Source organism: Leptonotus elevatus, chromosome 1 (assembly GCF_054856555.1).
Source record: "Leptonotus elevatus isolate MCC_2025b chromosome 1, RoL_Lele_1.0, whole genome shotgun sequence".
Lineage (NCBI taxonomy): Eukaryota > Metazoa > Chordata > Actinopteri > Syngnathiformes > Syngnathidae > Leptonotus > Leptonotus elevatus.
This window is the reverse complement of record NC_141239.1, coordinates 29,761,700-29,780,500: the sequence shown is the minus strand read 5'-3', so window position 1 is coordinate 29,780,500 and position 18,801 is coordinate 29,761,700. Positions and strand designations below refer to the sequence as shown.

Sequence of the window (18,801 nt, the reverse complement as noted above, 5' to 3'; positions counted from 1 at the left end):
GTCAAACAAACATTGTATGTTGTTGATAAATGTTTAAAAATAAATAGTGCTCAAAGATTAAATGCAAATGCGCTCGACTTTAAAGTTAAATACAATTGAGCTATCCTTGGACTGTGATTCTTTCATGTACCACTAGAGGGAGCCTGCTGCTCCCATTTTGAGAACGGCTGATCTGAAAAGATGGTTGTGTTTGTACGTGCTGCATGCTAGATGCTCATTCCAGCTTTTAAATTGCAACCTGTGTGAACGTAGCCTAGAAGTCCTCGTGTTGACGTTCACAAACGATGAGTGCAAAATAATTCATCCAAATAATAGCCATGTGGTGAAATATGCCATCTTTAAGGGCATGAAATTGGAGGCAACTGTTGCAGATTTTTTTGTTTGTTTGCCATTAAAGCTGCACAATTTGTTCTTATTGCGCGTTATTAGCTTGACAAATGTGCCACCGTTGCTTTGTTGGCTCGAGCACAAATAAGCCACGTGGGAGACGGATAAACATTTCTTCTTCTGTGCTCACATTTCATACACGCCACGGAGGCTCACATGTTTATGTGTGTATGTGTGTGAGGCTCTGAAGTGAACCTGCTCAACAGGGAGACTCAAAGGAGATAGAATACCTTTTTTTTCACAATTTAAAAGAGTTCCCAGACGTCTTAATAATTTGCCAGTGGCATTCCGTTGTGAAAATACACCAAGGAGCAACAATTAGAGACATTTTCACGGCCTATTTCTTGCCAGGGTACACCTGTTTTGCTTTAAAGGCCGATCTGTCTCGTGCAGCGATCCCGCCCCACACGCTGCTGAGCCAATGGCGAGCCAGGCTACCATTTGATTACTGGCCAGTGGGCTGGGTCTTGAATGTGGACAAGCGAGCACATTTTTGTGCCACATGGACATCACGCCCCGTTGATATCGTAGCAGTTATGCCATTAAAGCAATTGATATTTGAACACAAGCAATGCCGCAACACATGTAGACAGACAATATAACAACCCTCAACAATCTAATAATACTGCCGCTTACCAAGCAGTTGTGACTGGCTTCTCCATTGCCAGTCCTATATCTGTATTATTGTCTGTAAAAATCTCATTTATACCAAATAAATGCCATCGAGAAGTCAACAAAGTGATCAATTCACACGTATAATGTCAAATGATCCATGTTGTTTTACTTTTTGTTTTTGTTCCTATTGTTAATATATGTCTTACTTCATTTTTACTGTGTCAATTGTAGGCTTTATGTATATTAATATCTGTATATTATGTTGTATTCTGTTCTGTTTCCTGGTGGCCAAAGCGCACACACCTCAAGGGGCCGCACTATGACTTCATCATGACAAATTAATTATTTTAAGTTTATTTATTGATTAAATTATGCTGTTAATGTTTGTTTTTATGAAGTACATTGCTATGAAGTAGAGTTGTCAAAAGTAATTGATTAATCAACAACTAAATGATTATCAAAATACTCAACAACTACTGTAATTGAATATACAAGTAATTGTTTTAGAGCCATTGTTTAACTTAAAACTTGTCAGTCAGTAATTATTCTGATTTCTGTAGTCCTTCATGAAAGCAGACTCAATTGTTTTGTGTTGAATCAAAATAAGACATTTGCAAACATTTGCTTTTACTTTGGAAAGCAATGACTGAACCAGTAACTGAATCCGTTTCAAACACTTTGGTGAGCACAACATCAATTCATCGTGTGATACTGCAAAATTTGTGTGGAGTTGTTTTTTAATCACAAAACAATGCCAACTCAACAACAATAACTAGTTCATAAAAAGCAATGGGGGTGGGGGAGGAATTGTTTTCTAATATACTTGAATGCAAAATAAAATTGCCTCAGATTATTTGATTAATCGATAGAATAATGATAGAATGATCAATTCTAAAAGTATTTGATAGCGACATGCTTATGAAGTACTGTTTTTATTGAAACGCATTACAAACATTTTGTTGTATTTTCGGAGGGAGGTGGAACGGATTGTCATTCATTTCAATTGTGAAAGAAATCGCATCTGAGCAAAACTGTATACCGTAACAACCCATATAGTGAGCGCGTGAACGACGAACCGCGATATACCCGGGCTCCCCTTTAAATACGACAAACGCGCGTGTCGCGTGGGCGAAGCAACAGCTGTGCAACTTCAGCCGACGTGAGGGCGCTTCAAGCCATTGCCAGCGATGTGACATGAAATGAACCAAGAGCAGATGTTCTCATCAGTAGGTTTGCTGATCACCGGCGCACGACCTTTGTTCACGGACGCCGTTCAAGGTCATCACGCTAATCATCCGCCTCGTTAGAGCAGCACAAAAAAACTGCCACCAGCGCCTCCTTCAGGCCGACCGCTTGCGACTTCCTGCGTGTCCTTTTTTTGTTCTAAAGTGGACGCGAAAGTGTCTTGTAGGCACGTTTCATACACAAGGCAAATGTGCGTCACGCCAACTGTCACTAAAGCACTTGGATTTGGCGCCAATGTTTCAAATCCCAAGGCGAGGTCGAGGCGGATGGACGTGAGCACTCGAGCAATGTAGCCCGAGGATGCACATTTTGGAAAAGAATAATCGGAGCCAGTGCAGATAAACATCATCCGCTCCCCGAGAGAAGCCGGCCGGCAGACAAAGACTGATCGGCCTTATCGTCCTGAACGGCAAACACGCGTGACAGCTTGATTTAAGAAGTCCTGAGATAATTAACACCTCGGCCTCCGCGGTGGGCCGACAGTAGAGGACGAATCCCTCATCGAATCGTGACGGCGGCCGGCTGCGCCAGCACGGCAACAAAAGTGCACAAAGACCTCGTTTTACCCTATTGTTTTCATTTCAAGGCTGCGTTTCAATGCCTTTAAATTGTTATGCTGCTGCTACGCACACTCGGTAGTTCCTATTGTCTCTGTCCAATTACGTGTGCTTCATAGCTAAATATTTCATTATAAAAAAAATGTGGATATAGACAGCTTCAGCGTGTACAGTTCTGTCACTCTATCAAACCAATTTTCCACATTAAAATGTATTCCAGCTCCCCCACACAAAAAACAGTAACATTTTTTGCCAGGTTTTAAAAAAAGAAATTTGTAGATGAATGGTTTTATAAAGTGTCCACCAGGACACAACAACTATAATGTTGGATGTGTGCCTTTTGAGTGGCTCAGCCACTTGGCCGGTTCGTTTAAGTGTGAGTCGCTGGGCGTGAGTTGTGGCCTACATGAGTTTCTTGTGAGTGCTGGCATTTTGTATTTGTGTGTTTGATTGGTTTTTCCTGTTTAATAAACAGCTAGAAGAGCAGCAATGACGCTGGCTCTCCTTGCTCCCATGTGAGGACATTACAGTAACTTCGTTGTTCCATTTTTTTTACCACCAGACTCGAGTGTCATATCTAAAGCTTGCTCATGACTCAAATTTTGCAAAACAATGCCAAAAACGATCGAGCAATTGCTCTTAAATCAAGCTGGGAAGCTCGTTATTCAAGCCAGGTTAATAGTGGATTCCATTCAACCGTCCACTAATACAGCACAAAGAAAGTGGTAAAAAAAAAAATAAAAAAAAATTGAAATGTCCTTCTTTTAAGTAGACAACTACTATACAGAATGCATTTTGGAAGGAAGCAGAAAGTAAGTTAACAAAAAGGAAGCAAGGACAAAGGACATCTCAGTAAGGCAAGAAAGAATAGGAAGTAGGCACAGCACGATGGGTGATTGGTTAGAACGTCTGCCTCACGTTGCAGGTTCTGGGTTCTAATCCCTGCTCAGGAAGCAAGAAATAAAGTCGCGAGGAAGAGAAGGAAGGTAACTCATAGGGCAAGAAAGGAATAAGGAAGAAGTAACTTAGAAGGGAAAAAAGTAATGTATATTTTATAAAAATAATAATAATAATAATAATGCATTTTATTTATAATCAGGGTTGGGAGGGTTACTTTTAAAATGTAATCCAATACAGTTACAAGTTGCCTGCTAAAAAATGTAGTTAGTAACGTAATCCAAGTACCATAATATTAAAGTAATGTAACTGGATTACATTTGGATTACTCCAATATTGAGTATGCTCATGAAGACAAAATAAAAATAAATATCACCACAATATATATTCTATACAATGTGCCCCTGCTATTTGCGCGTGATAGGGACCTGGGCAGCCTACAAATAGCAAAAATCCAAGTGTAATTAAAAAGCATGTAGGCTATTGATTGATTGATTGATTGAAAGCCATATGTTGTTTTCGAAACAGAAAGCAACCACACCTCTCAGTTAGATAGATTGATGGATAGATAGATAGATAGTCATCCAATGAGGATGACGATGTGTGACATCAATTGCAAAATTAACTTTTATCCCAGTCACAAGTTTAGCCGTGTATATGTTGTGTATGATGTTTAAATAGTGAATTGGTGGGAGGAAGATTTGTTTGGAAGGTGTTACTCACATTATGGTTGTAGGCTAGCGGGCTTTGTTCCCACCTCCCCCGACATGTAGCAACGGTCCCACAAGGACCACATTCTCTCTCTCTCTCTCTCTCTCTCTCTCTCTCTCTCTCTCTCATCGTACAAATTGGAATCCCTCGAAGTAATCCCTATTTTTAATAAATGTACCTGTAATCTAATTACATGTTTTTTCCTGTAACTAATGGAATACAGTTTAAAAAAAATTGCAATCTAATTACGTAACGGCGGTACATGTATTCTGTTACTCCCCAAGCCTTTACATCTCAAGATCTCAAAGGGCAACAAGTACAGAAGAAAACGGCATGCATTTCTTAGTTATTAAAAAAAACATTTAAGAGGAGGGACCATAGGTTCTGCTAAAAAGAAATGTCTAAAGAGTTCTTTTAAAACAGTCAATAGATTGGGGTACCGTTAGTGTGTCAGGGAGGGCGTTCCACAGCAGTGTGGGGCAGCAGCACAGAAGGCCGTATCTCCCATGGTCCTCAATTTAGTCCTGGGTGTGTGGAGGAGGTTTAAGTGGGTAGAGCGGTGGGAACGTGTTGTGTTTTGTGGACTGAGGAGTTCTTTGAGGTAGAGGGGGGGCATGACCATAGAGGCATTGGTGTGTGAGGAGGGAAACCTTGTATTCAATCCTGGTGGAGACGGGAAGCCAGTGGAGTGAGCGCAGGATTTTTGACTGAGGCAAATTGAATACTTCTGATGGGGATCACATGAAAAAAAAAAAAGGGTTTGAAATAAAAAAATATATTTTTCGACAAACGGATGGAGGTGTAACAATTTAGTATGTCCAAATAATCTTTTTTCCAGTGCGGAGAGGCTCATTAGAAACGTGTCATGATAAGACGGAATGAATCTTTGTTTCTTTGCCTTTTTCAGCAAACATCTTCGTGTTCTTGCCAAGTCTTGCATTTTTGCAGTAATTCCAAATGGCGGAGCTGCTGCTTTTGCTTCCTGAAAGAAACTCTGTGCTACAATTGCATGAATGAAGCATCTCCACTTGCTTCTGTTGGGAAGTTCCTTCATCACAGGCCGATGAGACCAGAAGATAACGCCGACGAGAAAGAAAAGAAAAGAAGAAGCAAGCAGACTTTTGCTGAGCTCAGGCTTCTGGTTGTCGTGATGAATTGGCGGCGACTTATTACGGCGTGGTGATATAATCTCGGAAATCCCCCACCCCCACTCCATAAATCGCCGGCTGCGTCCTTGTTTTAAATTTATTACACGCTACAAAAAACTTTTAGTGCTGCCTCGGACACTCGCTGATGTTTATTCAGGGGCAGGCCATCATTTACAAGTTTGCTCATTGTTGTGCCGCTAATTGGATTCCGGGTGGCTCGGGGCTCCTCGCAGGTCCAGGTGAGCGCCAATTATTACATTGGTGGCTCCTTCATGCTGACCCTCCAGCAGAAACATTACTTGTGTGATTACACTTCATCTTCGCCGGAGCCCGGCTACTGCACAGCTCGTCTCCTCGCAATAACATCTTGCTCTTGCCGGTCCGCTGTAATAACGGGCTCTTGGAGGACCTTTGACACCCGAGGAAACTGCGGATAATCACGACTATGAACATGAAAGGAAACACAAAGAAATGGAGACTTTCAGCTGTGAAAAACTTTTGATTCAGATATCAAGAGTTTTCAGACGCACACATGTGTTGGTGGGTTGACTTGTTGTCAGCTTCTCTTAGTTCCAGATGACTGCAGATTTCCATGAGGCAAGTTCATAAGAACAGAATTTGGATGAACACATTTTGGCGAGATCAGATAGGAAGGACATTTGTCTGCAATGAGATGTGGATTTTTTACTTATTGTTGTATCACAGCTTTCTGATGTGAACATCTGCTCTTTGCGATTCAAATTTGCAAAATTGGGGCTATATAAAAAACATACCAAAAAAAAGCATTTAAACCTCTTAAAATATACTTAATAAAATGAACTTTTAAAATATTCCTTAGCGACTTTAAGGAAACAAAGGGAAGAAGAGTCTCGCTCAAACAGTTCTTCACATATGAAGCATAGTGCGCTTGCTTCACTTCCAGTCAGTTTCCTGTAAGACTAAAGGAAAAAAAATACCATTGGAAATGTAATCAAGAGAATCTTCAAACAAACAATTTCATTTAATCTCAGAGAAGTCTACCATCTTAATGCTAGCATATAATTGGAAATGCCATATACAGGCTAATAGCATCAATATTATGATATTAATTGAAACGCTTCGCTTAGACAACAGCAGTGCTTTTCCAGCATCTTGTGGTCAAGGAGCAATGTTGAAGTGAGTCGAGGAGTTTCATTTTGACAAAAAATAGCGCTTTGCTGACACCTTGTAGGGGTTTACTGTAATTTCGTCAAATGAAAATCCGCTACCTTAATGCCAACATATAATGTGAAACGCCATACACGGGTTGAAATTAGCATCAATGTGACGTCGTTGAAATAACTACTACTTTAACACGCACGGAGCAGCAACACATACAAACGAGGGATACGGCAATATTGATAGGCATGTTTTCTCACTGTAGAATATCACTGGAAGTGGTTTGTTTTTTCTTTTTGCTCTTCTTCTTTTATAACTCTGCTTACCTTCCATTGGAGGTCAGTGCTGCCTGGCATGTTGTCGCACTACACGGTACTACATGGAAGGGGCATTATTTTGGTAATAATTGAAATCATGATTAGGGTGATCATTTATTATTTTGGTACTAAACAAGAAAACGTTGAAATGTAAAAAATATTGCATAAAAAATATGCATAAATTAGCTCTGGTTTCCTGGAATGTGTGTGTATAAAAATACATCTTATTATTATTAGCGACCATGCACCAGTCTTCCTCACCCTAAAAATTGATTATACATTTAAACCACCCCCGACATGGCGTTTTAACATTTCACTGCTAAATGATGCAGAGTTTGACAAAATTATAAGAAAAGAGTGGGCAGACTTTCTGAAAGTAAATGACTCTCCAAACTTATTTCCATCTCTTCTCTGGGAAGCTGGGAAAGCGGTAATTCGAGGTAAAATTATATCATATTCATCTCATAAAAAGAAACAGGACCAAAAATTTGAAAAAGTCTTGGAAGATAAAATTAAACAACTGACAGATGAGTACGCAATAAACCCAAATAACCAAATATGGACTGACTTACAAAATACAAAAATACAGTTAGACAATATGTTATCCAAAAAGACAGAGTTTACAATCCAACAATTGAGATACAACAACTTTGAATGTAAAAACAAATCAGGTAAATTTCTTGCAAACCAACTTCAACGCAATCTCTTAAAAAAATCTCTTATCGCAACATATACTAAGAAACTAACAAGCCTAACCCTGAGCATATTGAGGCATTTCTCAGTAGCTTAAATATGCCTCAGTTATCTACTGAATATAAAGATATCTTAGATGCGCCACTGACTATAAAACGAGCTGTATAGTGCTCTAGATAGTATGCCTAATGGCAGAGCACCTGGCCCGGATAGTTATCCAGCCATATTTTTTAAGCACTTTGGTTAATGCTTGCTCCATTATTTTTTTAAGAGTAGTAACATAAATGAAAACTAATGGTTGCATACGTCCACACATTTATACAGCAGCAATTAAACTTTTATTAAAGCCAGAAAAAGACCCCACCCTTCCGTCAAGTTACCGTCCGATATTACTAATTAATACTGACATTAAAATTAATCGCTAAGGCCTTCACACCTAGACTAGAAACAATAATCTCGACAATCATTCATAGCGACCAAACAGGCTTTCTTAAAGGTCGTCATTCTACTTACAATATTAAGAGACTCTTTAACCTTATTAGTATGTCACAGTGACATGATAAAAAGGCAGTTATTATATTGTTGGAGGCAAACAAAAAGCCTTCGACAAAGTTACCTGGTCCTTCCTCTTTGCTGTTTTAAATACATTTGGCTTTGGGAAGTCATTTATGCATTGGGTGTCAGTATTATATGATTCTTCTAAAGCTACAGTTACTACTAATGGGATTATATCTCAGAGTTTTACTCTACAGAGAGGCACAAGACAGGGATGCCCACTGTCCCCTTTATTATTTGCGATATTTATTGAGCCGCTTGCATTAGCCATACGCCAGGAAAGAAGGATCCAAGGAATTCACTCTCTGGTAACAGAACCTAAATTTAATCTATATGCCGATGATATTTTATTTTATTTAGAAGAACCTGCTTTCTCGTTAGGGGAAGTATCTAACTTAATAACTTCATTCTCACATTTATCAGATTATTCTATTAACTGGACAAAATCAACACTACCACCTATTACAGAAAATTCATGGAACCCTGCAAGCCAGGACCCACACTACTCTTTTCCTATAGGTAATTTAAAATACTTAAGCATAAAAATATCACCTAAATTAACTGATTTAATTCATTTAAACTTCACTCCACTTCTGGATAGCATTCACAGTGACCTGGAGCGCTGGAATAATCCTCCTATTACTCTAATAAAACGAATAGCCACCATTAAAATGAAAGTTTTACCCAAAATAAATTATTTTTTCTCAATGATTCCATTCAAACCTACGTCTAACTGGTTTCAGTCGCTGGAGTCGTCGTCCGTTACAAAATTATACTGGAATAAAAAACATTTTTTAAAAAGCAAAGATTAATCTATCTACTCTTCAGAAAAGAAAATCCAAAGGTCTAGAGGCACTAAATTTTATGCACTACTATATAGCTAACCAGCTACAATATATCATTCTATGGGCACAACCCTACAGACCTGCCGTGCACCGTTCTGCTGCGTTGGGCTGGGGACTCGGGCCGTGTTGGGGCGGGGGGCGCTCCGGGCTCCTGGGTTTGCTCTCCGGCCGGTGGCCCCCGCGGGGCCCGGGGGTTGTGCCCTGGCGCGGCCAAGGCCTGGGGGGGCCTGGGGGGGCCTGGGGGGTTGTGCTTGCCCTGTCCTGGCCGGAGTCGATGACTTCCCTTTTGTGGATGCTTTGGTGGAGGTTTTTCACCAATGCCAAATCCACCACAACAGCCTCGACCGAAATTCAAACACAACCTGCTTCTTCCTCTGGTCGCTGAATCGGTAGAGTCTGATGTCTGTGGATCTCACTCTGCTTCATCTATCCTTCCTTCCTTTCTTTAGTCTTTCCTTTGGTCTCTTGAGGTCTCTCTAGTTTGTTGGAATTTAGATGCTTCTGGGGTTGGTGAAGGGTTCTGGTTTGTAAACCTGTGTGTAGTAGGTGGTGTCTGGTGGGCGCTGGATTTCACTTTTCTCTCTTTGCTTTGATCCTTCCTCGGGTCTCCTGACAACTTCACGACTCTAGCGGGATTCTGAAGTCTTCGGTTTAGGTGAAGGGTATGGAATTTTTAATAGGTTTCAGGTGAATTAATGAGCACAAACTCACATGCACGCACATATGCACACACGCACGCACGCACACACACACAAAAGAGAGAAAGAGAGAAAATGATGTTGAATCGGTAAAAAAAGAAATGTAAAAAATATTAAGACAAAAAAATATTTGTAACACTATAATTGTTCAAGTTACTTTAAGACCACACAAAATTGATTAAATTAGTTATTTTATATTATTTATTTAAAAAAAGGTGCAAATGTCTAAATATGAACAACTCAAAATTATTATTTTTATTATTATTATTTTACGATTATGCTGATTTTGTAATTGTGGAGTGTAATAATTGAAATAGTAATTGAATTTCGATTAATTGCACAGCCCTAGCCTGTAAACGGTAAAAACCCATTAAAACCCATCACTAAAACATCTGCTTTATAACAGGGAAGCAAAAGTTGAACCGTGATGTAGCGGAGTTCACTGTACTGTACACGTTAAATTGAGAATTGAGAACAAACGGTTAAATCCCAAATTTTGTCATATTATTCTAACTTGTAAAACTGCGTTTTAAAAATAAGTGACTCGGTCTCCTTCTGCACAGCTGCTCCCTTCTCGGTTGAATTGTTTTGCAAGCAGGCGAGCCAGAGAAAAGATTGCAGCATAATTTTTCACCTCTTTTCAAATCCGACAGCTTTTATTAGCCTCGCACCACACAAGAGTGAGGAAGAGAAGGCGAGGAAGGGCTTCCGAGAAGAAGTCCATTACTGACTCTGCGTATCATTTCCTATCTCCAATAACGGCCTCTTTCTCCTGTGTCCTAATTTGCCGTGTTGGGGGGATTGCTTGTTTTCTCGGCGTAATAGGCCATGCGGACGAGTAATGGCCGCATTGCTGCATAGTTGCATTCTTTCTCATCTCATTATTCTTTGCTGCCGCGTGCCAGGCCACGTCCGCGCTTCACGCTGGTCAAATGGCTGCCGCCGCCGCCGCTTCCTCCTGGCGGGAGTCAGGGATGAATGCCTCATCTCCGGGGAGACGGAATCTAGACCAAAGCCCTCCTCTGCGCCGACCTCCTCGTTAAATTGGCACATTAAATCTCTCATTTGTGCAGTCTTTCATGAATATTCATCTGATTTGCTTTAGTTTGACCTCGTCAAACCTCTCGCAGGCCCCTTTGTGGCGTGCAGTCCACCTTTCAACCCGCAAAGCAACACCGGAGTGACCCGTAGGAGCTGCTTTCCAGTTAATTTTTTCTTCGACAATTGTCATCTAAATAGTCCCAATTGAAGATACCAGAGTGAAGACACTTACTTAAAGTCTCAGTCTGCATGGGTGTGAACTTTGGTGCAGTCCGAGTCACTTGAAGTGGGAATGCTGAAAACTTGGACCAAGGCCGTCACTCCGACTGGTTCATGTTTCCTTCATGTTTTCTCCATCAAGACCAAATTGTGCACCATAACTTGCATGTTGCCCTGTGACATGGTGCAGTTTCCATGGCGACAATGTTGCAAAGTACACGCCCAACGCTCGTTCCGGTCCCGCAAGCACGCCGACGCAGTCGCTGTGACCTTGCCGCTCGGTCTAAATGACACCAATTGGCCCTAAGTGAGATTTGCCAGGGTAATTTTAGGCCAAACGGGCTGAAATGATGCGACTCTCCACACTTCATTGATGCGCCGCATTCCCATGTGCTGCTACTGCTGCTTGTTAGCCGATCCCGGAGGAAGTGCGTTATTCAAGGGAAAATCATGTTTGGCGCTACCTTGCTGGCTGACGTCTTCATAATGGATCTTGCGCTCACCATCCATGCGGCGGGGAAGCGGGAAAGTGCGGTAATCCGGTGTTCCCACATAAATCACACAAACTCTGCTCAACTCACAGCTAAATGAATCATTTATCAGCTCTGCTATACTCGCTGCTGTGTGTTTCCGTGTGTTCAAAATGAGGGTTTCAAGCCTAAGGTAGGGTGTTAAGCCAGTTTCAGGCTTTCTCAGTAGGGTTATAAGAATAAATTAGGGCTTCAAATGAGGGTTTCAAGTCTGAGTTTTCTGTTGTGATTACAAGACAGAGTTATGGTTTCAAAGTAGCATTTCAAGGTAAATGCATGGTTTCAAACCAGAGCTATTTAGGGTTTAAAGTCTGGATAATTATTTCAAAATGAGGTTTGAAGTTAATTTTAGGGTTTCAAATGAGCGTTTCATGTCAGGTTTAGGATTTCAACGTGGGATTAGGGTTATAATCTACGGTTAGGTTTTCAATTTAGGGCTTCAAGACAAAATAAGATTTCATTACAAAGTCGACTTTGTCTTTTGGTCTTCAGCAAAGGTTGGGGTTCTTACATTAGGGTTTCAAAACCACTTAAGTATTTGAAAGTAGTGTTTCAAGATAGGATTATCGTTTTAATTTAGGGCTTCAAAGTAGGGTCTAATTTCAGAGTTTGGGATTGAACAGGATGTTAGGTTTCTCAAAATAGAGTTTGAAGACAGGGTTTAATGTTTCAAGTTAGGGTTTCAAGAAAACAATAGGGATTCAAATTAATGTTGAAACATTGGGTTAGGGTTTCAAATAACAGTTTAGATGAAGGGCTAGGACTTAAAAGTGAGATTTCTAGCTAGGGTTACGGTTTCAAAATATAGAGTTTAATGCCAGGGTTAGGGTTTTTAATTAGGGGCTCAAGCAATGTTAAGCATTTCAAAAAAAGATTAGGGTTTCAACTCAAGGGTATGGTTTCAAAATAAGAAATCAGGATTTCCAAATTGGATTAGGGTCCAAGGCAAGGATTTCAAAGTATGGTTTGTAGTTGTGGTTAGTGTTCCAAGCCTGGGTCCGGGTAGATGGACTACTGTAATTGCAGACTTTCACACTGTGATTTATTCGTTCTCAGGTTGCCTGGCTGAGAAAGTGTGACAGGAGCTAAATGGGCACATCACATGGCGTGTCGCTTTCACAGTCATTGTGCAAATGTAAAACGTGTCACCGTGCCAAACTCACGCTCGCTTGCCTTCGCTTTCGTCTTCTGTGCTCAGGCGGATCGGCCCGAGGCCGGACGGGATGCCGCGTAAGCTCCTGACGACGCCTTCAAGGACATTGGCGGGTAACCTGGGAGCCCCCTGTCCAGTCGTTCTGCTTCAAAGCGATGCCCACGCCTGCCGAAAGACGAACACAGCCTCGGTCCCGGTTGCTAGGCGGCCAGCAAAGCTGTTCAAAAGGTTTTTCATACTGGTGACAAGTGTCGAGCTTAAATTAGAGACCCGTCGCATAAAACTTGAATGGCTTGTAACCATCACACGCGGCAGAATTGGGTCACTTTGCCACCAAATGTTGGCGGATCGAAAACACGGCTGCTCTTTGCTAATATCTGGGATGGCTGATGGGAAGCCGATTCAAAAATATTATCAAAACAGCAGCAAAGAAGGAATGCCTAATGATGAAGTGCAGCAGTGCCTCTCAAACTTTTTACATCAAGCACCACCTCCAAAAATACATGGCTCAATTAAGTGCCACCGTAATGACCAACATTCCAATACAGTTGCATTAGAGGACCGAGGGTTCATTCACAATGTGAACAGCTCCAATACTTCTTCACCGTTCACTAAAATACTGTTAAATGTAATGAAATACTCCCTAAAGGTAGCCTAAATATTCCTAGATGCACTCAAATACTTCTTGGATGTTGTGGAAATTCTCTTGCATAATGACGTCAAAATCCTGCAATGTGCACAATTTTTCAAGTGTTGCCCTTGAAATTCCACAGACACGAGTGCACAAATGATTGTAACTACTCGTTAAAGCCATTTACACTCTTGTCTTTATACAATCGTGATAACGGTAAAATCATGTCATAGTTGATACATATTTCAGATATAATACCATTTATTTTGCTTTGCGTTATGGTGTGAATGCAAAACGGCTGCCTCATCATGGCATTTTAACTCACAGATCCCTCTGGTGTACTGCAACAACATAATGAGGCTCCCTCAGTGGCATTAACGGTAAAGGCAGCTTGAGTGAAAAGATGGACCATTTGTAAAAGAAGCAAAAGAGGAATTTTGAAGAAAATTTAACTTCATTTGGGACGTTTTGCCACTAAAAGTCTGAAACTTACTTAAGAGTATTTTTGTTTTCCTTAGAAACAATGATGTGTTTTAGAATGATCAAAAACGGCCACTGACTTATGTCAGTAAAATGAATTGCTTTTCAAAAGGAGATTCAGTGGGTTATGTCTTTACCGTTATTGATCAATTTATGCAAATGGGGCATGATATACATTGATGGCAGCAAACCGTTGGCCTCCATTTGCCCAAAATAAACATCCACACTTTGAAAAAGAGTGGCGAGAACACGATTAGTGTTTTAAACGAGTAGGTCAAGTGCAGTTGCACGTTTCCCATCAATAAAACCAATGAACATCTGAAATGCACTTGTTTCCCGTTTCATCCTAAAACAAACTAAGCGAGCAACCGACATGCCGGCCGCGTTTTATGAGGAGCTTCAACTCAGCTCATCACGTTCGACTGCTGGCTTATCATTTATTACGGCGCTCGCTCGCGGCGGCTGAGCGAGTTCGACGACGGTGCGATCAATAGCCAATCAGGTGCATTGGCTTCTCCTCCACTTGCTGATTGCCTCCTTTTAATGTTCTCGCACTGCAGTGCCCACACAACACGCAGCGCAAGCGCTCATTTGGCGGCTTTGTTGTCCACGCGTGCGCACCGGAACATTTCCTCTCGACCGCAGTTTGCCATTTGAACATGCCACCAAAATCTTGGGAGTTCAAAGGGTTGTTGTCACGCGTGAGATCAATTCAACAAGGATTAACTCGGTCTGCTTTTTCTTTGGCTTTTGCATGACAAAGAAGAGGTTTCCCTCATTCAAATGTAGGAATAAATAGGATATTACATTGATTTCATATTGATATACAGTACATTTACTTTTACACTAGAATCATAATTAATACTACATGAAATGTTGCATTATTTCTATATTTCATTCCGTTTTAAATCTAGATGGAATTATGATTTACTTACCATAAATTGAATGTATATATTTATATAGTGGATTTACCAAATTTGCATTAATTCCAGTGGAAAAAGCCTTCTCCATCTCTCCACCATAACGTACTCGCCTCTCATTAGCGCCTGTGCAGAATTCAAGGAAAAAAAGCGTCATGACATATGCGGGCATCCTCGTGGCATCTTTAACCCCCGACTGAACCTCCCCCCGGGTGCGAGCGCATCTGCTGAGCCTCCTTCACAAGGTCGCGCCTTCTTCACGCCACTTTCAAACATTTACATTTCTTTCAAACACAACATTCTAAAAGTGAAGTGCTGTGAATACTTTCTAGATTCTGTGTACGTGTTTGCGTGCGTGCGTGTTCGCGTGCGTGGGTGTGTGTGTGTGTACGCAACAGGTGAAATGAACCGAGCCTTTGCTAGCAGAGGGAATGAGGTGAAGGACAAACTGGAGGATGATTCACTTTTACTCTTGCAAGCCTGCTGGCCTACTTTGAATGCTGCCTTGAGGGTGCACACGCGCACGCGCACGCGCACGCACGCACGCACACAATACACTCGGTTAAATTGTTTTAACTGGCACCTTTAATGCTTTGTTTGCTTCTTTGACAAAAAGAGCAGCACGTTTACTTGTCAACATCTGTATGTTTGTGTGTGCGTGTGAGAAAGACAGAGGACTCTTGGTCAGGTCAGGGGACTGAGGGGGCGGAGCCAGACACAATGCACAATGCAGCGTGCTGTTTGTTTTCTCGTCTGGTACTCGAGAAGTAATATCTTGTCCATATTTGTGTGTGTTTTTTTTTTAATCGTTGCAGAGGTAAGAAGAGAAGCGTCCACCTCTGCAGATTTGTCCTTTCTGTTTCCCTGACGTAGCATGAATGCTAATGCTACAATGCTAATGCCATAATGCTATCACAACAATGCAGCGATTGCCTGACATTTACACTTTGCATGGTTTTAAATTAGAGAAGGTAGTTAGTGTGAGAACAAAGTGAAGATTTGTAGAAGAGGCTGAACAACTTGCTATTCAACTAAGGAACATGTCACCCTGGGGAAAGCCTGTCGTCTTCACAAGAAATAGCGCTCCTAATTAAGTCAAGGCCTACTGCCCATAAAGCTGGACTACAAAATAAAGGCTTCTGCCGGGAAGGCACTTTGCTTTTATGCCGCGTCGCAGTGTTGGACACCTAACATGGGTGAGGTGCACAAGCGTAATACTTAAGTACTCGTTAACTGTACTTAAAGGGGAACTGAACTGATGTGAATGATTGTTTGAACAATATTTTAGCGGTCCATACCGTTGGGGTTCAAACCGTCATGTCATCAACCTGCAGTTATGCTAGTTATCGCATAATACACTGGAAGTCTGCTAGACTATTTTCTTGGTTTCCTGGTGATAGCGCAATTGCGAAAGCGTTAATTTGGGTCGAGTTGCCGCGTTTTGCGCCATCTTCCTGTTACGGATGCCCAAAGGACAACTTTGCGAACCTAATTAGCCCTGATGGTACTTGCATCTGACGCAACGGTTCGACCGCCGCTTACCTTCCTTAGCTGGGGCCTGCAGGTAGTCGTCGCTGTCATGTCTTGTGCCGGCAGGCTCTGCTCTCAGACTATGGTTTTGTTTTGCAGCTACAGCTTGACCAGCGGGTGGCGCACAAGGCACACACACACCTGAAATCAATCTGTCATCAGCTAGCAACGGCATTTAAGTAGCAGCTCGGGTGTGACACACTTGCTTTTTGTTACAGCCCAAGTATAGCCTGCCTCGCTCCTTGTAAATTTTGATCTTCTTGTTTGAACTTTGTACTTGCTACCGTTTCCCTGGTGCAAGCTTTTCCGCATTTGACGTGCGCTTTTTGTCACCTTATCTCTTGCCTGTTGCAAGCTCCCTCAGTTGTACATTTTGTATTGTGTGCTTTGTGGATTACATTTTGTACGCCTTACTGGTTGTCTGCGTTTTTTGGGATCCACCACTGCGGAAACGCAACAGTCGCTGCGTCCCGTGATTCAGGTTCCTGTCGCTTGTCACCTTCTGCTTTGCTCTCGCAAGCTTTTACTAGCTTTTTTTTTTTTTAACTTACTTCTCCCGCTAGCCGCTCTTGTTAGCCACTCCAGCCTATGGCTCCGACCAACCCCCACTTAGCTGCTCCGGCTAAATCCGGCTAGCTCGTTCTTTCGGCATCACTCAATGCGCTTCACACCGGCCGCCAAGTCACTGTCACTTACGGAGTGTGGTCTCTCTGAGCCACCGTAGTGTGCTGCATTCTGTGATATAGCAACATCTAGTAGTCACTTATTACACACTATGCCTTTAAGTAAAAATACAGTCTGAAAAGAAATGTACTACTTAAATACAAAAGTAAAAAAAATAATTTTTGCAATCAATTATACACGATACCCATTTGATAACTACAACAACAAATAGAAATGTTATTTACGAGAGTTAGTCGCGTTGTCTTGCCTTCTATCCCATCAAAATGTGTTCACATAGCTTTGCTAAAGTTAGGAACTGATTAACAAAAAGATGCTTAAGTAGCTAATTCTCTCTGAGAAAATAGATTACGCTTCTTCCAATCTGTTTCATTGTGGTTGTTAATACTTCCTGTTTCATGTTCCGCCATATGTTGATGTCCTTGTTTTTTCCACCTTATACAGTAAGACCCCAATATCAATTTACGTATTTTTTTTACGTTGTCTCGTTGAAGTTGGAAAAAGTAACAAGCCTATTTCAACTAAGAAGTAGAAAGTACAGATACAGTGGTGCCTTAAAAGTGCTTTGACATGAGTTTTTGGGGATATGACAATTTGTTTTTTATATGAGATGTGAGCAAAATTTGAGATCCGAGTGCACTTCAGACACCCACCACTAGATGTTGACAGCAAGCTTCCTAATATCTGGCCCCCATCAGTTGACATTGGTTTCCTTGCAGTGAAATGGACAATTTCAATTGGTGGTGCTAATGCACCATTAAGCCGGCTTGCCTGTAAAAGCCAAAAAACCTCAGAACATTGTCACGGAAGGAATTAAACAAGGCACCACTGTATCTGTTTTGGAATGCACGGCATAAACATCTATAGTCATGAGAAAAATAAATGCTCAAGTAGTGTGCAGAAACCCAGGAAATCCTTTTAAGTACAGTAACTAATAGTATCTGTACTTTTTTTTTTTTTTTTTTTTTACCAGCACTGTCGCAGTGTGGGGTTTGGGGGGTGCGCTTGCAGCTGCTTAGCTCTGAAATGAAGACTCATTAAGGTTCACTTCAGATCATCACGCCAGCGCTTGTTGATGAAAATTCAAAGTGACACGTCTGTAATTGTCGCACATTTCTCAATTGGCGTGATGGTCGCCTGTTGAAACCTGGTTCATGACACCGACACATCAAGTAGCCCCTTTCACACAGCCAGTCAAAGCCTAAATTTTACCACATTTGCCCCACACGGAATGAGAGGTGTCATGCCTTGATTTACGAGTTGCCCCGACCTATGGGTTTTGAGTTACGAGCATCCTGTAGTTCATTTTTATTCTTGTTTTTAGCACTTTTTATGTGTTGGAAATTGTTTTGTTTTAGTGTACTTTTTATTAGAATTAGATTAATCTTTTAAAAAAATATATATATTGGCTATTTCTTGTGTGCAAGATTAAAAAGCATTAAGGGATGTACAGACAGTTAGACAGAGCCGATCCATAGTAAAAACTTTTAAAAGTTCATGTTTGAAATGAATTCACAAAGATGAAAACAGGTCTTTTTGTCAGTAATTATAGTTTTATTTGGTTTTGTGAACTTGAAATGTAGTCAGTTTTATTTATATATATATATATATATATATATATATATATATATATATATATTTTTTTTTTTTAAACACAGCTTGCTTTTATTTTATTTTCGTAACGAAATGTTTTTTTTTCATTTTTGGTAATTTTTGTTAACCGTAATAACCTTGGTTACGAGCCATCGCTTATTTATTTATTTATTTATCTATTTAGGAAGTTCACTGTAAATGCCAGCCCTCCTCTTACA

General features: G+C 41.0%; 1 long non-coding RNA gene across 1 annotated transcript; it reads right to left on the bottom strand.

Annotated features, from left to right (window-relative positions):
- Positions 1–9,639: 9,639 nt before the first annotated feature.
- Positions 9,640–16,383, bottom strand: LOC147181600 (uncharacterized). The gene is made up of 3 exons (XR_015097329.1): positions 16,322–16,383; positions 12,759–12,913; positions 9,640–9,751 (listed from the first exon to the last, which is right to left on the bottom strand). It is a non-coding gene; the product is annotated as an uncharacterized LOC147181600 (long non-coding RNA).
- Positions 16,384–18,801: the final 2,418 nt, after the last annotated feature.